The sequence below is a fragment of the Coenobita brevimanus genome, chromosome 84, assembly GCF_032717465.1.
Source record: "Coenobita brevimanus isolate Jiangsu-jjx chromosome 84, ASM3271746v2, whole genome shotgun sequence".
NCBI lineage: Eukaryota > Metazoa > Arthropoda > Malacostraca > Decapoda > Coenobitidae > Coenobita > Coenobita brevimanus.
Genome location: NC_137037.1, coordinates 8989924 through 9010245, shown reverse-complemented (window position 1 = coordinate 9010245; position 20322 = coordinate 8989924).

Genomic DNA, 20322 nt, shown 5'->3' with positions numbered 1-20322 from the left:
CGAGAGAGAGAGAGAGAGAGAGAGAGAGAGAGAGAGAGAGAGAGAGAGAGAGAGAGACGGGGGGGGGAAGGTATATGAAAGGGGGGCTGGAAGTGGAAATGAAGTGAGAAAAAGAAGGCAGGTGAGCAATGACCCAGGCAGGGTAGGAAATAAGAAGTGAAAGGAGAGAAGAGAAAACAGTGATGAAAAAAAAAAAAAGAATAAATTATGTTATGCTAGAAAATCAAAAGGCAAGTGAATGAAACAACAGGATGAAGGAGAAGATGATAAACAAATACGTGGAAGAAAGAGTGAGAGGAGAAACAACAGAGATATATGTGGGTCAGATGAAGGGAAGGAAGGGAGGGACTGAGAAGGCAAAGAGTCGCCTGGGAAAAGGGAACGCAAGGAAGAGGGGCATGTTGGAAGAAGGGGAAGAGGGAGGCAGGTATGTGGTAAGGGGAGGGAATAAAAAAGGCACGTGGTAACTGGAGGGAAGGAGGGAAGAAGTAACATGTGGAGAGGAGGGAAGGGGAGAAAAGTAGGTAGAAAGGGATGGGAGGGAGGCAAGTAAAAACGGGACGTCGGGAGGCAATGAAGGGAAGGAGGGAAATACTCAAAAAGGAGCGAGAGGGGAGAATGAAGGAAGAGTAGGGAAGGAGGCATGAAGGAATGTGGGGAAGGATGGAGGCGTGGAGGGAATGTGGGAATGAATTAAGGCACAGCTGGGTTAGAGAGGAAAAAAATGAGATGCAATTTAATGAGGCAGAACTGAGGAGGGATGAAGGCGTCAAGAGATGGAGGGAGAATGTAAAGAGGAAGGTGAGAGGGTGTGAAGAGCGATAAAGTAGACGATGAGGGGACGGAGGACGTAGGTGAAGGGAGGAAGGAAGATGGACTGAAACTGAGAGGGAGAAATGGAGCGAGAGAGTGTGGAAGGAACAAGAATGTGTGTGAAGGAAGAGACAGTGAGGGATGCAAGGATGCTGAACAAACACAGGGAGAAGAAAGGTGTGTGAAAACGGACGGAGAGAGAGAGAGAGAGAGAGAGAGAGAGAGAGAGAGAATGAAAAACCTCGCTACTTACACCGAGGTACAAGCCAGGAAGATCTTTTTCCATGGCAGATTTACGTTACAAGCCAGGTAGCCAATTTTCCTCTCTCTCTCTCTCTCTCTCTTTCTTACTTGGTTAGAGAAGCTGAAGGCAGTGTAGACTCTAAGAATTTCCTACCGCAGCTCTGACAGGGGGAGCTGTAATTAATGTCTCTCTCTCTCTCTCTCTCTCTCTCTCCCCTTTAGACATCACTTTCCCCTCTGTTTAACAACCCTCACTGTAAGATAATAATTTCCGCTGATGAACCCTGTACGTTATCATTCTTTCCTCAGTTCAGTTTCATCTCTCTTATCGCTCTTCCTCTTTGCTATGAATAGACTTTTCTGTTATCGCATTCTGATTTCTTTTATTTTCTCTTCCTTTTTATAACTTTTCGTATTTGCTCTCTCTCTCTCTCTCTCTCTCTCTCTCAACAATTAATCATGTCTTATTTTCCTTTATCCATTGCTTTCTTTCGCATCTCTTAATCTGTTTCTCTCTTTCTCCTTTGCCATAGGCTGTGTGTGTGTGTGTGTGTGTGTGTGTGTGTGTGTGTGTGTGTGTGTGTGTGTGAATATACTTGAGTCCAAATGCCTTGTAGTCCTCTTACATGCCATGCACTTTCACATGTCCCCACTTTGGCGCTAATTCCCACCACCCATTTCGAATACTGAATATTAACATGAAAGGGTTGCCTTATTCTGGTATGGTGTGATTATACTGGCGGGGTGATTGTTTTAACATGTTGGTGGACTATATGTAGGCCTTGAGAGGTCTCTGTTAACAAACCACATTCAAATAACCAAACTTCCATGCCCCTTAACTGGGATCAAAATCGCGTCCTTCCAGAAAGCAACCAATTTCTCTAACCACACTTCCACCATCAGGCCTGGTTAGCTGACTGATGTGACTCTCCTTGTGGCCCAGGCTACAGTGCCATACCTCCACTGGTATGACTCGCCTTGTGGCCCAGGCTACAGTGCCATACCTCCACTGGTATGACTCGCCTTGTGGCCCAGGCTACAGTGCCATACCTCCACTGGTGTGACTCGCCTTGTGGCCCAGGCTACAGTGCCATACCTCCATTGGTGTGACTCGCCTTGTGGCCCAGGCTACAGTGCCAAATCTCCACTGGTGTGACTCGCTTTGTGGCCCAGGCTACAGTGCCATATCTCCACTGGTGTGACTCGCCTTGTGGCCCAGGCTACAGTGCCATATCTCCGACTCGCCTTGTGGCCCATGCTACAGTGCCATATCTCCGACTCGCCTTGTGGCCAAGGCTACAGTGCCATATCTCCACTAAAGACAACTGCACCTTCCTATGGAGTCTATGTCTGGCTGACACACCATGTGAAGCTCAAGTACAGTACTCGGGCCCTCGTCCCTCAGGCTAAACCAATGACATGAAAATCTGCTCTTTTCCCCAGACTGTAATGTTGATGTAAGGCCTCCTACAACCCCCAGGTGAGGTAATATGAGATAATCTCATTAGCCTATTGTCAACAGAAAACGAGGATGGTGTGGCTTGAAGCTGAGATTGATAAAAACGAAGATGTAGTAGGTCCAGCGTGACGCAGGGATTTCCTGGTATCTATGCCTCATTTTCAGGGTCCTCTAGTGTGTCTGCTTCCACCCCAGTGACGTGTTCACCGATTATTACGATTAAAGCACAAGGCTGCTGTGCAGACAAAAACGATGAGAAACCGAAAAAAAATGTTAACAAGTAGAAGGTCGTATTCAAAATGTGTGTGTGTGTGTGTGTGTGTGTGTGTGTGTGAGAGAGAGAGAGAGAGAGAGTGTGTAAATACAAGCTAAAACGCAGTGTTCACCCTCAGCACAACCCTGCCACACACCGCAGCTCGTTCGGGACAGACAGTCTAATTAATTCCGGTGATGGTGGAACTATGAATATGCCAACCAGAAAACAGGCATTGTACCTAAAGACGATGAAATATGGAGGGTAGAGAAGGAAAACAAGTTTGGGAGGAATCAACGGACAGAATTTGGTAAAGAAATGAAGAAGGATAGGAATGCATGGAAGTGGAAAGGGAAAACAAAGAAAAGAGTAAAATTAGGTATAAGAAAAGACAAGGAATCAAGAAAGACAGCGTAGGAGAACACACATGGGATGAAGCCACACTGAGTCTCTTGAGATAAACAAAATCATCTGGATGCAGCAAGGATAAAACAGAAAAATACATTCTCGGGTAAAGAGAAGTAATTACAACCCCAGGCTCATATGACACGTGAATCCGGTGGACTGTTGGCTTAAGCTGACCTTGTCCTGTAGTTCACCATCCTCCAGTTGGGGGCTAGGGAAGCACTTGAGGGACACTTGCAAGGGTGCCAGAAGTGGAGGGTCAAAGGGGCAGTTGCCTCTTCTAAATATTTAGTGGAGGGCAAACGGGGATTATTGATCCCCAACTCTCCAATATCTCGACATGAAGTCATTACAGATATGCAGTACAGCATTAAAACAGTAGTCTCCTCCCACCAAACTGGAGGTATCCCTCTTACACCTGTAACTTCGGTTTCACTCTTACATATATTTTTCATATACCCCTAAGTTTACTTCCAGATAGATAAGTTCGTAAAAGAATATTATATATATATATATATATATATATATATATATATATATATATATATATATATATATATATATATATATATTAGTGTAGATAGATAGGCAGACAGGTACACTGAGCCAAACCGATAGACAGATGGACAGACAGACAGATCGTACAATCTGTACTGTACCCCACACTGACTGTACTTTTGCCCACCCAATCCTGGAATGCTTCAGGCGCTACTGGACGTTTGTTTAACCGGGCAGTTGAGCCATCTGGTTATATCGGTGCCACCACACGAAGGCGTCCCTCTCCAGCACTACATTCTCGGGTGGAAGGGGTTAATCGCCTTCACCACCTTCCAGTCTTTTCCGCCTCCCAGTTTTCCCATGTTGCGGTAAAAAGGTAAATGGAATATTATACTTCCCAGGCCACATATTCATGGCTCTGAATAAAACTAAACCTAAGCCCTCGCAAGCGATGTAAGAGTTATCGAATAAATACGGAAGCTGCCGGAATGGTGTGGAATGGTGTGGAAAGGCGAATGTATATTTTATTAATTTATTTAGTTATTTACAGGGTTAAGCGCACCTGAAGCACAAATTGTGAAGGTGGACTGCATACGCACTTGATGGGTTCTGGCAGAGATGGCTGGTGTGGACTGATACTATGCAATAGAACTGGGCCACTCTCACAGCTCAAGTCGTGATGAGAGAGAGAGAGAGAGAGAGAGGAGGCTGCTCTATTAACGTGTGTGTGTGTGTGTGTGTGTGTGTGTGACATACGAGCACACACATGCATTTCTCACCGTAAACGCACTACGGTCATCACACATGCACACATCATCGCGCACAATTTAACTTGATATTGTTGCTGTTACTGTATCCCCAGCCTCATCTGACCGACAACCCGGTGGAATGCAGGCTGAGGCTGCCCTTCTGCAGCCGTGCACCATCCTTCTTCCGGGGGACAGGGAGGGAACTGTGGGACGTTTGTCTAACCGGTCACGGGAGCAGCTTGGATTATTGATGCCACCACACGAAGGCGTCCCACTCCTGCACCAAAGTACCTTAAATATGATATGCACTCATCATCATCATCATCATCATCATCATCATCATCACCAATCAATCATCATCATCATCCTTATCCTTTTACTGTGATGGGGTCTCCAGACAACTTATCTTTGGAAAAAACTTACTGAAGTGGTGGAACTAAATAATGCATTCCCAGTAACCCCTCCGGTGCTGTAGAGGGATGCCTTCCTGTTGTGGCACTGATATACAGTAACTATGCAGCTCCATTGCCTGGTTATACAAACGTCCCTTAACTCCCTACCTATTACTCGAAAGGAGGATGGTGGATTGCAGGAGGAGGGCAACTTCAACCTGCAGTTACTGGGTCCACATTACAGATGAACCTGGGGCTACAACATTATTACAACTACTACTACTACTACTACACAATACAAGACGTCTTTCCTAAGCTGACTATAAATGTCGACAGCAGGAGGATGAAATATAATATGTCAACATACTGAAGCTATAAATCCCATTATTATAATGGGGCAGGTAGGATCTTAAAAAACGAGAAAGAAAAATACAGAAGTTGGAGAAGAGTCATCAAATGGCATAATAATGACCCACACGTCTGGTCACTTATCAAGGAAACGCATTTACTACCAACAAATATAACCCTTTCTCGACATAAATAATTATCCCTTGACAATAATAATCCTTTCACAACACATACGTACGCATCTTACGCAACACTACCGGCGATCATCTTCACTCTACACGCACGCTGTCTCACGCAAAAACTACCCGCAATCATCCTCACTCAACACACGTAGTCTCATACAAACAGCACCGATATTCATCTTCACTCAACACACACGCAAGCAGTCTCAGGCAAACACTACCTGTAATCCTTTTCACTCAACACACACGCGAGCAGTCTCAGGCAAACATTGCCGGTAATCCTTTTCACTCAACACACACGCACGCAGTCTCACGCAAGAACTACCGGTAATTCTTTTCACTCAACACACACGCATGCAGTCTCAAGCAAACACTGACGGTAATCGTTTTCAGTCAACACACACGCACGTAGTCTCACGCAAGAACTACCGGTAATCACCATCACCCAACACACACGCTCGCAACCACACGCAAAAACAACCGGTAATCATCATCACTCAACAGACGCACGCTGACTCGCGTAAAAACTACCAGTAACCTTATCACTTCTTCACTACAGTAATTCATATTTAAATACTTAGCCTACACTCACCTCCTCATTTGGAAGCTCACTAACACAATCGCAAATTTTATTTACTACAGTTTAATTATAAATAACTCATTCACACACACACACACACACACACACACACACACACACACACAATCCGCAAACAAATTACGGTCAGGCGGTAAAGTGTCCGTCGCTAAGCAAATATTGTGACAGTCCCAAATGACGCTGATGGGGTGGGTGAAGCAGGAACGAGATGGATGAGGGTGAAGTGAGTGATGGGGAAGGGGTGAAGCATGTGTCAGGGTGGAATATGGGTGACAGGATGGGGGAGGGGGTGAAGCATGTGTCAGGGTGGAATATGGGTGACAGGACGGGGAAGGGGGTGAAGCATGTGTCAGGGTGGAATACAGTTGACACGAAATATGAGAGAAGGGCGAATAAAACGAAACATTAGTGACAAAATGAATGTGATGTGTCGAACACGGAGTGATGGAATGTACGAAGATGGATAAGTCGTGAAGTGTGCAACATGGGTGAGGTGTAGAAAATGGATAAGGTGTGCAACATAGCTGAGGGTGCAGCACAGCTGAGGTGTGCAACATGAAATAGGCGCAACAAATGTGAGGGTGTAACATGACTGAGGGTGCAGCACGGCTGAGTTGTGCAAAATGGGTAGGGTGCAACATGAGTGAGGTGTGCAAAATGGGTAGGGTGCAACATGAGTGAGGTGTGCAACTTGGCTGAAGTGTGCAACATGAGTGAGGCTGCAACATGGGGAAGGTCTGCAACATGGGTGGTGAGATGTGCAACATGGGTGAGGTGTGCAACATTGCTGAGATGTGTAACATGGGTAAGGGTGCAACAAGGGTGAGAATGGAACAGGGTAAGGCGTGCAACGTGGTTTATAGGTACAAAATGGGTAAGGGTGCAACATGGGTGAGGGTGGAGCTTGGACGAGGTGCACAAGTTAAATGGAGGTAAGAAAAACACGTGGTGGGTTGAGTGATGGGTGGTGGGAGAGAGTGGAACGTGTACACCTGTGATGATGGGTGCTGTAACAAGCAGTGTTGGTGGAGGGAAGGTGTAAGCCACAGATATCACATGAAAGTTCCGTGTCGGAGGACGGAAGTGTGAAGCGGGTGGAGAAGAGTGTGTGGGATGTACTGGGATGGTGGTGGTTGGAGGGGATGTAGCAGGTGGATTATACACCGTGATGATGGACACTGTTGACTAACTGGTTAGGACATGGCTATGGTTTTGGTGAATATTTTCTCAAAGCCGAAGAAGAAGAAAAATATGACGATGAACAACAGGAATATCAACAATAATGTAAGCAGGACTCTGACAATAAAATAAAACATTTAAGCAACACAAAACGCAGGCACAACCAGCCAGTCGACCTCCACAAACTGCATACAAGTTGTCCCGTTTTTTTGTGGGGATCTTCGTGTTTATCTTTATGGGTGTCTCATGCCAGCTGGGTAACATGCGGCGAAAAACATTATAATTGGGTTGCCCGCCAGATTTAAAAACGGGGAACTGAATGCTGGGGGCGATGTCTTCTCGGTACTGGAGAAGAGTAGGGTGACTAGAGAGGAAGAGGGGGAGGGAGGAAGAGCGGGAGGGAACAAGGGGGTGGGTGGAGAAGTGGGTGAGGAAAGTGGAAGGAATAAAAAATTGGGTAGAGGGGGAAGATCTGGTGAATAAAAAGGGCCTCCAGGCGTTTCTTTCCCCATTCAGGAACGACCCCTATTTCCACGACATACCACCCTCCCTAACATACTGATGCAACTTATCTCTCCACCTTGTTGTCGGTCTCTCTCACCCCTTCCAACCATCTCACTAATACACTCTCCTACTCAAACGCTCATTTTCCATCTGCTGTTTATGGCCGATGCAACTCAGTCTTTGGATAAATTGTTACACTGATCCTATTCCACACCTCAGTCATTTAATTTGTCCATCTGTCCTTCACTGTCACCCCACAGGCACTTCTAGGGTTATTTATACCTACATTTCTTTCCTTTGATTTATGACCTTTTTATTGAGTCCACTTTTCACTATCATATCCTGATGTTGAAACTCATTTATTTCCATGCAATATTTCCTTCCCCCCCAACAACTACACTCCTATTGCTCTGCGTCACCTCCCTTCATGTATCCCATTAATGCTTTCAAGACCATGATTGCCTCTATCACCTCCCTTCATGTATCCCATCAATGCTTTCAAGACCATGATGTATTTTAGTGTTTATTCTTGCTGTCTCCAGAAGATTTTTTTCATATAAGGAGATATTTTTCGAACTTGAGAATTATATATATGACTTTCATTAACTATTTCACTACTAGACAACTGTCCCACGCTGAATAAAATCATCTGGAGGTTACAAGAATAAATCAGTAAGTACATCACCGGATTCTTCTTCTTCGATAGCCACTAAATGAACCTTCTCCATTGTTGTCTGTCCATGGCATCGCCCTCAACGAGCCCAGCGTCTCTCGAACCACATCTCCCCACCTCCTCTGTTGCCCTCCTTTCCACCTTCTTCCTTCCACGGGCCTTCCCATGCTCTCTCGTCTGGCACTCCCTCCCCTCTTCTCACCACATGACCGTACCATCTCAACCTTGCAATTCTCAAACTTCCAACTGATACCACACCTGCTCTCTGACTCACTTCCTTATTTCTGGGCCTTTCTGAGCGATACGTTCAACAGCCACCAAAGCATTTTCACTTCAGTCCTTTCAAGCTCCTCCTCATCCTTCTTCGTCCGTTCCCAGGGTCTCCAACCCATAATGTACATCAACCCCGGCCTTATCGCCGTTTCACCGATAAATATTTACAATCCCTGATATATCCCGCCATTTTTTCCATCCTGCCTTGACCCTCTCACCAGCCTCCTCCTCACAACCACCTTTTTCTGTTACCATCCATCACAAGGGTTTACACTATACCACCGGTTTCATTTCCTGGCCACTACATCTCTAACCTGTGTTCCATCACCGCACTGAACAGATTATATTAACACAGAATGGTTACGATAACGATATTATTCCAATAACATCCCTTATTGGGAAATTAAGATGAATTTCAAGTAAATACATGGACTCCATAACATTATCAAAACAACAGTATGGATCTGAAAAACTAAGCGAAAGGACACAGTAACCTTTGAATAAAACAACACAAATACTGACTGGAAAACGTTGGTACTTATACGGAAACCAGACACTATACACCAGGTACTGTACGACCATTTACCTGAAACAAGAGAAATGATATTTTATTAGACACTGTTATTTTCATTACATATATATTGTTCAAGTAGGCTAATGGTATACTCGTATATATAGAAAGGGACATACTGAAAGGAAGCTTTTTAGAAGTTACCTGTGAATAGTAAAACATATTTACATGGGTAGGGGCGCACATCATTCATTTACTCGATGTAAACAATCATTCATATTACTCTGAGAATTAAACGACATCGTAGCCCAGGAAACCATTTAATACGGTGTGTTGGGCGGTAACCACATAATCAAAGAGACGCCTGTGCAAACTACAGTTCAGTGATAAGTTGATGCAGTCCTAGGAGGAATGGGAATGGGTGGGATGGGGGAAGACGAGTGGGCGTAAAAGACTGGCATGGTGATGGACGGGTGGCCTTGAGCCTGTAGGCATACGAGTATATCCAGTGATTATAGTCGTTGCAATTCAACAAACAGTATAATCGAGGCAATGACTGTTATGGTATTGCTCACATATGGACAGAAATGGTTGGAGTTGGTGAAGAAGAGTGGGCAGGAGGAACAGGGATTGTGGTGGGTGATCGGGCAGGAGGAGAATAATAAAGTGCAAACTGCTAAGGTGAATGTTACTGTATGTAGGCTACTAAGGTGCAAGTCATACGTGGTGTTACTGTATGTAGGCTACTAAGGTGCAAGTCATACGTGGTGTTACTGTATGTAGGCTACTAAAGTGCAAGTCATACGTGGTGTTACTGTATGTAGGCTACTAAGGTGCAAGTCATACGTGGTGTTACTGTATGTAGGCTACTAAGGTGCAAGTCAAACGTGGTGTTGCTGTATGTAGGCTACTAAGGTGCAAGTCATACGTGGTGTTGCTGTATGTAGGCTACTAAGGTGCAAGTCATACGTGGTGTTACTGTACAGTATGTAGGCTACTAAGGTGCAAGTCATACGTGGTGTTACTGTATGTAGGCTACTAAGGTGCAAGTCATACGTGGTGTTACAGTATGTAGGCTACTAAGGTGCAAGTCATACGTGGTGTTACTGTATGTAGGCTACTAAGGTGCAAGTCATACGTGGTGTTACTGTATGTAGGCTACTAAGGTGCAAGTCATACGTGGTGTTACTATATGTAGGCTACTAAGGTGCAAGTCATACGTGAGGGAGGAATACATGAGTGAGATGGGTGAAATAAGTGGATGAAGCAAATTAATGGGAGACGTTAAGATGGTGGTGGGTGATAGAGAGGGCGGGTCGAGTACACCCTGTGCAGATGGGTGTTGTATGATGGAAGGAGTTGGTGATGGGTGTGTGTAAATCACAGAGGTATGCTGGGGGGAAGGAGGGTGTATAAAAAGGGTGTGAAGGGAGTGGGCAACATGAGGAGGGATATTGGGGCAGGGGAAGAGGGTTATGACCCTATGGAGATGGGCATTGTAATGTGGCCAGAATGCGTGGACGATAATTAAAAAAAAAAAAATCCAAGAACAACAAAAAACACACACAATACTCTCATAAATTTGGCGTCAAACGATGTACGGTAGGTAAAATGAAGTCAGAAGCCTTTATGTCGCAGCTCTCGTCCTCTCCGTCAAAAAAAGGAAAAAAATGCAATATCGGATCGGGAGAATGAGATATACGTAAAAGGATTGTGAAATACTATGGCTGTGGTGGAGAGGGTGGCAGGAAGGAGGTAGGCTGTATCACGGTAACACAGGCAACACAGGGTTAAACTGAACACAGTGGCCACCAAGCCACACGGAACCCGCCTACTGACCCTAACTCAGGCCAACCATATTGCGGGATACACTTGAGGCAAATGTGCCATACGCTGATATACCGTAAACACCTCCAGGCACACAACACCAGGCCAGGGAAAATGTACACACACACACACACACACACACACAAGGCAAATGGTGCCATACACTGATATACCTTGAACACCTCCTGGCAAACAACACCAGGCCAGGGAAAACGTACACACACACACACACACACACACACACACACACACACACACACACAAGGCAAATGGTGCCATACACTGATATACCTTGAACACCTCCTGGCAAACAACACCTGGCCAGGGAAAATGTACACACACACACACACACACACACACACACACACACACACACACACACACACACACACACACACAAGGCAAATGGTGCCATACGCTGATATACCTTAAACACCTCCCCGCAAATAACACCAGGCCAAGGAAAATGTGTACACACACACACACACACACACACACACACACAGTATCATTTCCTTAGTGGTGGCATGGTGCTCTGCACACACACACACACACACACACACACACACACAGTATCATCTCCACAGTGATGGCATGGTGCTCTACACACACACACACACACACACACAGTATCATCTCCTCAGTGGTGGCATGGTGCTCTACACTCACACACACACACACACACACACACACACAGTATCTCCTCCTTAGTGGTGGCATGGTGCTCTACACACACACACACACACACACACACACACACACACACACACACACACACAGTATCATCTCCTCAGTGGTGGCATGGTGCTCTAAACACACACACACACACACACACACACACACACACACACACACACACACACACACACACACACAGTATCATCTCCTCAGTGGTGGCATGGTGCTCTACACACACACACACACACACACACACACACACACAGTATCATCTCCTCAGTGGTGGCATGGTGCTCTACACACACACACACACACACACACACACACACACACACACACACACACACAGTATCATCTCCTCAGTGGTGGCATGGTGCTCTACACACACACACACACACACACACACACACACACACACACACACACACACAGTATCATCTCCTCAGTGGTGGCATGCCGCTCCACTTCCACATTTCTTTTATATTGCAGTGTTGTTTTCACGCCGGTGTATAAAAATAAACTCCCTGGTGTAGGATGGCGTCAAAGTTTTGACAAGGAGAAATGCGTAGGAGTGCGTGTGGGTTGATGGCAGGTAACAATGGAGGATTTAGAAAGAGCACCAAATGTTTTTCCTTCCCTGCCACAAAGGCTTAAAGCAGAGGCTGGAGGGCCCGGCTACGAGGTGCCATCCGGTGCTGTTATTTTTGTGCTGCACACTAATGGTTGGCCAGTGGGGATGGCAGCATTTTTGTGCTGCACACTAATGGTTGGCCAGTGGGGATGGCAGCATTTTTGTGCTGCACACTAATGGTTGGACAGGGGGGAAGGTATCAGTTTAAGTCTGTTCATCAACTAAACTGCTCTTTGTACAGAAGTATGTTGGGAGAGAGAGAATATGAATAACACTGGATTTAGATGCTGAGGACACGGAAGTTACAACTCGGGCAGTGGAACAGTAAGTCGTGATAGGAACTAATACATCGATGCGAAATAAAAACTTAACAGACGACCATGTTTACGAGCTACAAGGTAGATGGTTCATCCCTTTGGCTTTTGGGTTCCTGTAAACTGAACTGAATTATCTAGTGTTACCTGTAAGAGTATACAAAGGTGGCATATTCCAAATAAATGACAAAGAAAAAAAAAATCATGTAGGCAAAATTTGGATCGTGTGTAGAAAGATACGTAAGAGCTGTATCAGTGGGAATGAATGAAAATTGAAAGGTGAGCACAATACTTGATGGAGAAGGGGCTGTGTGTGTGTGTGTGTGTGTGTGTGTGTGTGTGTGTGTGTGTGTGTGTGTGTGTTAGCCTTTAATAATGTTTTTACTGCAAGCCAACAACTACCATAATTAATCCAATCTACCTAACCATCAGTTTAACAAAGCAGTACTGGCTCCAATCCCGAAATTTTGCATACACCTGAAAACATACTGACGTTTTCCGTTTGTGTAGTATTTACAAGTGATTTCACATTCATACCTCTTGATATATGTAACCCTGGTGTGTATGTTTCTCGTCATTTGTATTTGAATGATAATTCTTCTTCACCTGCGACATCAGTTTCTCTGAGGTTAGGTGAGCTGAATCGCCTCTATGTTTTCTTCCTCCTATCAGGTTGCTGACTCTCCACAAAGACTCTCTCCACTGTATGCAATTCACCTCCTATGTGTGGCCAAGTTCATCTCTTCTTCTTTGTGCACGGTGGATTCAGGTTTCTCATCTACTCAACTCGCCTTCCACTCACTATCTTCAGTCTCTCACTGCCGCGGTACTGAATCTCTGTTTTCTGTTGCTACTATTTTCGTCAATGCTCTTTGGAACTCTCTGCTTCCCTTCATTCCCCATTACTGTACAGTGGACACGCAACTCTTACTCCTGTTCTGATAGACTCTTATGCAAGAGATGACCGGTGCTCTCGCTTTTGCTTGGACACAACTGGTCACCACAAGAATGGTTTTCCTCGCTCGGCATTTCCCAGGGCTTATATGATCTCCAGCCTTTTAAATGCGTGTGCCCAACATATCTAAATGTTCAAATCATGCTTCTGTTTCTTTCAATATTTTTTGAAAGAATACTTTTCAGGTTCTTAGTCTTTTGGCTTTTTATATCAGTAAACAGTATCTGCCTAAGTAGGTTATCTGTATACCATTCAGTCCATCAACAGAAGCGTAGGGACCCGAGAAGTTATTTAGTCCAAACATTTTTAGTTCAGTGGTCAGTGGCATATCCCTCACTGGTATTATGTCAGCACTAAAACCCAACCATCACTCGGATGTAAACCCTTATGGGCCACGTCCGGTAGGAGTGTTTACCCATTAGACCACCAGGCCTCTAACTGGTTCTGTGAACACCACTCAGAACTGTTAATGGTTTTCTGGGCAACAAGAAGCCACTTGGCTTGTCATTCAGTAAGAGGAAGGTTAAATATCACATGGAATTAAAAAAAATAATAATAAACGTATTCAAATAAGAATTGACCAAATAAAAGAAAATGTACAGGTACGTTCCACTGTATGGAAAAAAAAAACACGTATAGTACATTCCTACTGAGGAAGAAACAGGGAGGCCAGACACACAAAATAATGATGATGTCTAGAATCAACGGCGCTGAACAAAGTCACCTGCAGGAAGCAACAATATAACAAAAATAGTCATCATAGTGAGAGACTGGGACAACAGAGAAGGGAACTACTGATGGCTGTAATAAAGTGGGTGATACACTACCCTGCCTTGGCTAATATCATCCTATATCATCCTAATGTGAGTCATTACTACTGGCATATTACCGGCATCATCATAGGTTTAGTTTGGCCCGTGAGTATGTGTAAACACACACGATATTGTGTGTGTGTGTGTGTGTGTGTGTGTGTGTGTGTGTGTGTGTGTGTGTGTGTGTGTGTGTGTGTGTGTGTGTGTGTGAGAGAGAGAGAGAGAGAGAGAGAGAGAGAGAGAGAGAGAGAGAGAGAGAGAGAGTCGAACAAAAGTTACTGGGTGATGGAAGGAAGACCAGCCTGCAAAAGAAACCATTTGCTAAATAAAAATAAAGTACTACTATCTATATCAAATATAAAGCACACCATCCAGCCGAATCGAACCCGCCGAACCAAACGAACTGTGTGATGGAAGGAGGGACGAGAAGGGAAATTGGTGCAACCGTGCAACACCTGGGCTGCAGGTGTCAACAATCAATTAACCTTGACGGCCTCACAAACGAGGGGGTAACTGGATGCGCCGCCCATCAAACAGAAATGTTGACTATGGCGGCTGAGTCAGGAAGAGCAGGAACGATGACCACTATACCCATTTTACTCTAACTTGGCGTAAAACTGCCACCGCTTCACGTTGAATGCTGAGATGTAAGATCTGGCACTAAAACAAGCTGCTAGTCATGAAGAAGTGCTGGGGAAAGGATGAAGAAGCACAGTATTGTCTTATTCTGCCACTGAGTTCCGGTACATGAGATACTTTGCAACAGGACGAAAATCCTGGCCAAGAAGAAGTAAAGTGAGTAAACAAGACTCTCAGGGCCACTGAGGCAATTAACCCTTTGGATCTTATGACGCCTTTTTACTTGACACCACCACAGGATTTGTATCTATCTTATGCCGGGTTAAATACAGCCTTAATTAACCCCTTCATTACCACACACCGTTCATACACTGACTAAAATCGTCCGCTGGCAGCAAGAATAAAATACAAAATACGTCACTGTACTGAGAGGGTTAACACTGACAACGTGAAGGTGTGGACAACGCTGTAAAATAATAAATCAATGCAATAAGTAAACTAAAAAGGAAATGTGAGAAAAAAAATAAAGCAGGAAATATCTGAAGCAGATAATTGCAAAGGATGTCCGACCATTGTGTCTGGTTGTTATGCAGACTGTAACGTGTGATACAGGCTGATAACAAACACTTACAGGTGTTGTGTACACTGTAACGTGTGATACAGGCTAATAACAAACACTTACAGGTGTTGTGTACACTGTAACGTGTGATACAGGCTGATAACAAACACTTACAGGTGTTGTGTACACTGTAACGTGTGATACAGGCTGATAACAAACACTTACAGGTGTTGTGTACACTGTAACGTGTGATACAGGCTGATAACAAACACTTACAGGTGTTGTGTACACTGTAACGTGTGATACAGGCTGATAACAAACACTTACAGGTGTTGTGTACACTGTAACGTGTGATACAGGCTGATAACAAACACTTACAGGTGTTGTGTACACTGTAACGTGTGATACAGGCTGATAACAAACACTTACAGGTGTTGTGTACACTGTAACGTGTGATACAGGCTGATAACAAACACTTACAGGTGTTGTGTACACTGTAACGTGTGATACAGGCTGATAACAAACACTTACAGGTGTTGTGTACACTGTAACGTGTGATACAGGCTGATAACAAACACTTACAGGTGTTGTGTACACTGTAATGTATGATACAGGCTGATAACAAACAAACACAGATGTTCCGTAAATGACCGTCAAGAACTGGGGGCTTCCTTACACCTTCCCACACTTGGTTAATAATAAACACGTTTACTGTCAAGCTTTTTTATTCACCATCTTCCACTCTTCTTTAACCCCGTCAGACTGAGGACGTCTTTTATATTTTATTCATAATGTCTTTCGATGTCCCTTGGGCTTTGAAAACATTTTCAGAACGGGAAGGCACATATATAGCTTTCAATATTCCTTTCAGATGTTTTTCCTACACTGAATAAAATCGTCTGGAACAAACTCAGTGAAATACAGACGACTTCCTCGTAACCAAAGGGTCAAGTCACACTCTTGCACCCCTTACTCCTACACTTTTAGCTCTGACTTTTGATCATCTTATTTTAGCCCACACTCTTTGGTGGCTCTGGCAATATTCTTTCAAGGAAAATTAGGTGACATCCGAAGTATCCTGGAAAATGCCAATATTTGACCCTTGGCGATCTCAGAGGATATTTACCCGAATAAGATCATACTCCTTTCAGATGTGTTCCCTGGCAAGAAACATATGGTATAAAAGTTTCAGCTTTCTAGCTTAAGTGGTTTTTGAGACAGTGTCATCAATTTGGTTTTCTATGTTCTGGATAATATCCACCATATTCCGGACAATATCCGGAGATCCGGTTAAACGATTTCCAACCAATTTTGCCAGATGACGGCCAGCCGGGAGACTCAGCTGACAAAGTTTGATGGCTTTAGGCTAAATAGCCTCTGAGTAATGGCCATTTACCTTTTAACAAGAAAGAATAATAAAAAAACGAATACGTACAAAAACAATTACTCTTCCCCCAGGGATGTGGGAAGTTTTAATAAGACATCGCCGTAAGAAAGGGGTTAAAGGGTGTGTAGTGCCAGTATACTTCTTTCACCTTAACCTGGCCCAGATTTTCGTCTTTTGTAGATTGCTTCACTACCTCTCTGGGAGAATAAGACAATGTACTAACTTCACATCCTTTCCTTGGTACTTCTTCATGGCTATCACCGAATTCTATTGATAACATAATGCAAAACTCAGCACTCATGAAGAAAAGATGACTATTGTAGACCAATTCAGAGTAAAAGGGGTACAGAATATCTGTAGATTTTTATTCCTTAAAGTGAGTGGTATAGTGGATGTTGCTAACAGATGTAGTTAGGTATATGTGGCTGAAAGTGTATAAAGTGTCCTAAGCTTATGCAACTGCAGTATGTATAAGTGTGTAGGAAGCGTTAGGAGAAACACATTGAGGTGGTTTGGCCATGTGGAGAGGATGGAGAGTGAGGGACTAACGAGGAGAGTGTATGTGAGTAAGGTGGAGGGGAAGAGGGGGAAGGGGAGGCCAAGGATGAGACGGAGGGATGGAGTGGAGAGGTATATCAAAGAGGGGGGTGCAAGTTGGGAGCAGGGCAGTGAAATGGTGGGGGACAGGGCGACGTGGAGACGATTTGTTTGTGGCCACTCCGTATGGGATTAAGGCAATAGATAAATAGATAAGTGTGTACTGATGTGTGTGTGCTTGAAGATCTCTGTGAAAGTGTGTGTGTGTGTGTGTGTGTGTGTGTGTGTGTGTGTGTGTGTGTGTGTGTGTGTGTGTGTGTGTGTGTGTAACCGGCTTGTAAGCTGAAGTGAAGGAATAAGTGGAGTGGTGGAGTGAACAGAGTGGTATGGAGGAGCGGGAGGGGTCATTGACAGTGTTGTAGTATGGAAAAGTTGGGAGGCATTACATGATGGGAAAAACAGTGGACCATGAAAGGAAAAAGGGTGGATCATGGGAGAATGAATGGTGGAGCGAATGATTTTGAATATGCAACCAGCATGGTTGAGTCGGAGCGGGCATGGATAAACGATTCACGAGTGAGCATGGAAGAGTTAGAAGGAAGCATGAAAGAGTTAGGAAGTAACATGTAAGAGTTTGGAGGGAGCATGGAAGAACTAGGACAGAGCATGTAAATGATAGGAGGAGCATGGAAGAGATAGGACGGAGCATGTAAGCATTGGGGGAGGAAAATTAAAGCGTGTGATGGAGCATGGAGGAGTGTATGTGTGCGGTTGGACATGGAAAATGAAGGAGAAAGCATGAAAAATACAGTACAAAGCAGAGCATGGAAGAGTAAAGGATTAAGTAGGAAGGAGCAGGGAAGATTAAGAAAGGCTGCAAAATAAAATGGATGGTGGAGCAAGAATGGTAATGGAAGGAGCATGCAAGAGTAAGAGGAGGAAACTTGGCGGAGCGTGTAAGGCAGCAAGGAGAGGTAACAGAATGCATGGAAGATTGTACAGCATCAACCAGAAAAAAAGAGCATTGAAGAATAAGGAGGCAGAATATCGCAGACGAAGGAAGGAAAATGACAGATTAAAGAGGCTGCATGAAAAAGGAAAATACACAGACAAGACAAAGAGTGGTGGAATGAGAAAATCAAAGAAGTATTGGATTCTGTGAAGACGTGCAGAAGAATTAGGAAGATGCATAAAAGATCAACGAAGCAGCGCAGAAAATAAAGGGAGTGCGTGCGCGCACACAAGAACCTACTGCCTGATGTTCTATTCTTACGGCGTCTTTCCGGTGGTGATGACCTGCTGAAATCGGAGACAGGGGAGAGAGACGCACCCAAGATTTTATTGCTTGTTTGCGTGAACGGCTGAGTCCTTTTCCTTCTTTCTCAGGAAAAGAACTTCAGGACCAGCAGTGCCCGGGGGTGACGCCTGCATGATCCCACCTCCATTCCTTTCTGCATGACTTCATCCTAACCCCATCTGCATGACTCTACCCCAACCCCCTCTACATAACCCCACCCCAACACCCTCTGCATGACCCTACCCCAACCCCCTCTGCATAACCCCACCCCAACTCCCTCTGCATGACCCCACCCCAACACCCTCTGCATGACCCCACCCCAACCACCTCTACATAACCCCACCCTAACTTCCTCTGCATGACCCCATCCCAAGCCCCTCTGCATAACCCCACTCCAAGCCCCTCTGCAAGACCACACCCCAATCCCCTCTGCATGACCCCACCCCAACTCCTTCTGCATGACCCCACCCCAACCCCTTCTGCATGACCCCACCCCAACCCCTTCTGCATGACCCCACCCCAACCCCTTCTGCATGACCCCACCCCAACCCCTTCTGCATGACTCCACCCCAACCAACCCCCTTCGCATACAACCCCCCACCCCCCACTGTATAACAACACCCTGGCCTCTCTTACATGGGATCAGACTCACCTTCCCTGGATGATTCCATCCCAACCTCTCTACATGACCCGACGCTAAGAATTCCCTCCCTATCCCTATGGCTCCACCCCAGCCTCCTCTGTATGAACTTACATCCAAACTTCTGCAAGACATACTAACAATTTCTGCATGACCCTAGCCTAACCTCCCCGCCTTCCCCAACCATCCATCCCTGCACAGTCCCACCCCAACCTCCTCTACATGACACCACACCCACCCCCAAGAAACCATCTGTGTACAGTGGCCCCAAGAAGTGATGGCAGAGTTTCAGATTGCTTCGGTCACTCTCCACTGCCATACGTTCAATGAAAACAGTGAATATAAGGTAAACATTCAATGCCTTCATCACGTCATATCAGATAAAATATACATCATATCACACTACGAATGATGTAAAATGACTAACGAGAGGCAGTGATATATTTGATTTAGAATTTAACAGTTACATTTCCCGATTTGAATGAATGTGAAATGTATTACTTCGCGCGCGGTGGGCAGTAGGCCTAAAACTCCGTGTTCCTGATTCATTTTTCCCAGGATTTCAAATACTGATGCTCTAGTTTTGAAGACCAGTTAAGGAAAATTCTTGTGACTGCAATACACTGCCTTATTTTCAAATGCTATGGTGATGATACAGCAACAATAAGGATGCCATAACAATGAAATTCTTCTTCGTAACGATGCTCTGCCTGCGGTAGCAGCAAGACCATACTGCCTTTTATTCCGTCTTCCTCCCCCCAGCAATAATTGTAATTAGCAACTTTATTACCAATTGATGCAAAATTATTATTTTTGTAGCTGCAAGGAGGTATGATAGATTATGCCTTTTTCTCTTACACCAGGCAATAAACAGGACTAAAACACGAGTTCATAAATTCTTGCAGTGCAAAAGCACGCACTTTCTACTCCATCTTTTAATCTTAATATGTCCTTTTAAATAAACTGTAATGTCTTGCTGAATAGAAAATGCTGATTTGGAAGTTTTGAATTCAATGATTTGTTTAT